The sequence below is a fragment of the Argopecten irradians genome, unplaced genomic scaffold, assembly GCF_041381155.1.
Source record: "Argopecten irradians isolate NY unplaced genomic scaffold, Ai_NY scaffold_0461, whole genome shotgun sequence".
NCBI lineage: Eukaryota > Metazoa > Mollusca > Bivalvia > Pectinida > Pectinidae > Argopecten > Argopecten irradians.
Window position 1 is genome coordinate 40487 of NW_027187928.1, and position 4591 is coordinate 45077.

The window sequence follows — 4591 nt, forward strand, 5'->3', positions numbered from 1 at the left end:
AGAAATACTTTCTCCTTTTCTCCTTATGGTAAGCTTTACAAGTACGACATGTGTCATCTAAATCAGTTTTATCGACAATACATTACTCATGAATTTAATTTCTTGTTCTCTCTTGAATCTTAGAATAAACTGAATATACTTTTTCAAAGTAACCATGTAAAATGCTAAATAAACAATTAACAAACCCAATTGTCAGAGTCATGTTTACTCTCAAAAAAAACAATCATGTATACAATCCCCATAGTTAAAATGACTCGCGCCTTACAGTTTCTTTTCGTATTTCCATCCATGAAATATCTACAACTAATTTAGTCATGTCTCATTTGTTATACAAGCTATATTTATAGATTTTCAGCCAGAGATACACCTGTTTGAAAGGATGGAGACATTTTAAAGTGAAGTATAGGCACATGTACATTCGTTGCCCGCAAACATGCACGGTGTATTCTATTCAATGGAACGGGAGCAAATGTAAATTTATGTAAGCATTCACAAATGACAAAATCTCTGACAATTTTCGGTCATGTGCAATTTGTCTTGACTAGCTGCCGATAAATGTTTCAATTTATTACCGATTAAGTAAATATGATCATATAAACTTCTTACTCTTGATTTAATCAGATACAACTTCTACATATAAATCTTATGATTCAGAATTGGTTACAAAAAGAGTTAACTTAATTCCGTTTGTCCCGAACGTAATATCAAAGCAGATCAGGACTGACCTGACCTCAGTAGTCGCCAAATGGCGTCCGAGATCTTCTCGATCGTGATATTGCAGGTTAGGTAACTTATATATGTCTCTGTAAAAGTATCGGTCAATGGTAAAAACAACCGTAGAGTATCGAGAATGTAAATATCATGCAGGAAGTGTGCTCTCTCGGACGGTACCCCATTAGATATAATAAGTGGCCTCAAATCTCGACGTACTGCTGTTCATGACACAAAGGGTGCTCCCGAACTTACGATCACTTTACCCTACAACATGAGTTAACCTTTTTTTTAAATTTTTTAATTAATTTTTTTGTCCCCTTTCTCTTTCCGATAGTATATTGAGTCTATTGTCTTAAACTCTCTCTGCTCCGCCTGTGTAGCATCGATACCAAAGTGACAGACCTACGTACGCATGTATGTCTGTGTCTGTACATAATAATGTAGGTGGTGGCTTTAAATCTTGTATCGCCGTGACCCGCCGCCGTGAGCTTTTGTAATTTTCACCATTTTCTCTTTTCTCCTTAACGGCGCCATAACATTAAAATAATAATATTTTGCACAATTAGTCCTTAATCATTTGGTGTTAAACATTATCATGTTCCGTGTAAGGTTATGTTTAGTTATGAGATGAATTAAAAACTTTGTAAAATCTGTCCGATTTTTAGTTGGCGAGTTCTAGTTTGTTTTTACCACCCCGGCTCAATAGCTTTGAGTTTCAAGGTTTTTATGATCAGATTATTTCAAAAGTAAGTTATTTTATTGTAGATATTGTTTTATCATCTCCAAATTCAAGTAAACCCAGCTGATTACACAAATATGTATATTTCAACATGAAAGTAAAAAATCTCTTCATAACAAATTCTGCCTTTTTATTTAATCATTCTACTAGCGCGGGCCTTGCCGATCTCATTTGTTTACCCGAGCCCGCGCCCCACGCGCTAAGGGCAGCACAGACAACTCTCAAAAGTCTATACTTCCCGAGCTTTTTAGTAAAAGTAGAAACATTTAGCCATTCTTTCGAGAATATTACCGGGCTCTGCGACGGGGAGGCAGTTCTACAAAGAGCCCATATATTTGATTATTATTATTTTAGATTATTTATACTTATGAACATATTCTTTAACTATAGTAACTTCTATAACGCTATACTTACAGGTATTTTACAAACTATTAACTTTATTTAATTTATTACATGCAGAAATGCCTTAAAAACAAAAAATTAAAAAAAACTATTCTAATTTAATAATTATATAATTTCCTATATAACTGTTGCAGATATGTATTTTTATAATATGGTAAAAACACGTACTCTTACCGAGGATTTGATGATAATTTCTCTTTGGAATGTTATTGAACTGCATACACTTTTTATCTCATTGTATTTAACTATAAACGTCCTAGCTGACGGAACATGAGTTACCTTATTATCATTAATTGCAGCTAGTGCTAACGATTTCTGAGAAGTATGCTTACCTGTTTGTGGAACATCTGACACAGCAGTATCAGTTACTCCTATTACCCCCATTTGATCTCATTGCTATAGTAATTTTGGAGATGATAAAATGACAAAACTGCACTATCTAAAGGTATCTCTTTCCATGTATTTGAAGATTTTATCAAACTATTCGTACCTAATAGTATCGATTTAATACATATGCATATATATAAGTTAATTCATATTTTAAAGTCTCAAGAATGTTTATAAATTACAACAACTTCGAAATAAGCAATGAAATTGGTTTAAAAGGATTGTTACTGTTTGGCAATACACGAATATGTACGTCAAATCTAGCTAGCTTAGTGTATAAGGTCAATTAGAGTTGTCTTTCCCTTACTGTATGCGGGGGGCTCGGGAACAAGATAAACAAAGTTGGAGATCTTAGCCGTAGGCCCGCGCCATGGACACGGTATTAAAATAAAGGCAGAATTATTGTTATGAAAAGATATTTGTACTTTATATTATACAATGATACTTTGTTTTAAAAGCATGTAGGTTCATACCTTAAATTGTTGGGATTTACTACAATTCATGGATGCAATAAATGCTTAAAATATGTTGTGATAATCATCTTACTCCTGTAAATCATAGATTTAAATACCAATTGAACAGGTGCGTTTGAATTAAAGGATATTTTTTTGAGGCGCCGAATGAACAAGCCCCCCATGACATTGGAACATGCAAGCAGGCCTCAAACTGGTAAGAACAGGTAAGCCAACCTTTGTCAGTGTAATACAAATGCCAACTAAATCGTATCTGATAAAGGATTTGTGCTACTGTGTCCTCATGAAAGTGGGGATACGCTGGAATAGGTTTGTTCTGTTAAAAAGTGTTTCAAAGGATATCATCAATAGTGAATAGATATTTACTAACTAGATGTTTTTCTCCGGTAATTAATAACAATTTTAACCCAAGCCACTCAATTTGAGACTTCGGAATTATCAACGAATACGTCTGATAATATGCTAGTGGCACATTAAAAACCCCAGTTTAATGTAATGTCACATCAACAAGTTTAGAAAAGTGAAACATAACCAATTCACAGGTTCTTTCATCGGTGTGTTCAAACAAGCGCTTGCTAAACAGTGTACAGTACCTGTAATATTTAACAACATAGTGATTGTAATCTATCACATCATATTCTGTATAATCAAACAGTGGATCAAAGTAATTTTCACCATGCACACTTTACAAATTTAGCAACAAGGTAATGACAAATATTCAAAGGAAATTATGGGGTATGAAATGTGTTACCTAAGATTAACTATGAATGACTTGTAGCATGACGGAGACAGCCTGACAGGGTCGCTTAGGTGGCAAAGAACAATGTATTACAGGCAAAGATTAACTAGTATAACCTAAGGAAACAAAAACGCGGCCTCTCGTTTAGCAAAATCAATGTATTGTCGTTAATCATATGTGTAGATTGAAAATAAAGGAACCCATTTAGATATAACCGGCACGGGACCTCCAACACCTCCGGAAGTAGAAAAGCGGAACAGCGCTCGCAGTGGCAAAGGGAGATAACCTAGTTACAGGAAAGGGCTATATATAGGATATAACGTAACTTCCGCTGTGTCAAGGACGTTGTCAAACCAACAAGTCCCCGTATTAGGATGTACATGTACACGTACCCATTATTGTACCTCCAGCACTCATGTAGTGGATCGCACTGACAAAAATATCGACTAAATATCCCGGAATCAACAGGTAAATATCCGTCGGATCAGTCAGCTTAGGACAGCAATCGTTAAACTTGTACATTATACATGTAGCTATGATTAAGCTATAGTATTTTTTCAATTAACTAAATTAAACTTCCGTGTTCCTTGTATGGGCAGGGCCAAATAATCATAATCTGCCTGTACCCTTTGGGCCCTTCCCAGCATGACGACCATATATAATAGCAAACTGTCAGAAATCATCCATCCGGCCAGGGCTGTTATAATTAGAAGTTTAGAAGTTAATTATATAAGCAAGCTTTTCAGATAATCAAATTTCCAGTCCAGGGTATATTTTCACTGTCAGGTCCGGTAGCACCGCTAAATCTGGCTGACATAACTGATCATGATCGAGAACAATGTCGATGTTTGCTTTTTGATTGTATGTATATAACCAGAGATTTAAATATAATTGGGATAAGTAACTAGGGCTGTTTCTGGCCATATCACGTACACACCTATTGTTATCGTAACGGATGAAACGGTTACCACGAGACCAAGCCGTGCGTCTACGCACTATAGCTGGAGGCGAGTTATCATAGTGTTAGCCCATGAAGCTGTGTACGGCATATTTGACTACAAACCAATAAACATCGAAAAGTATCTCATAATTGCATTAGAGACGCTCATCGCATGCATGTATATATATTTCTGTGTT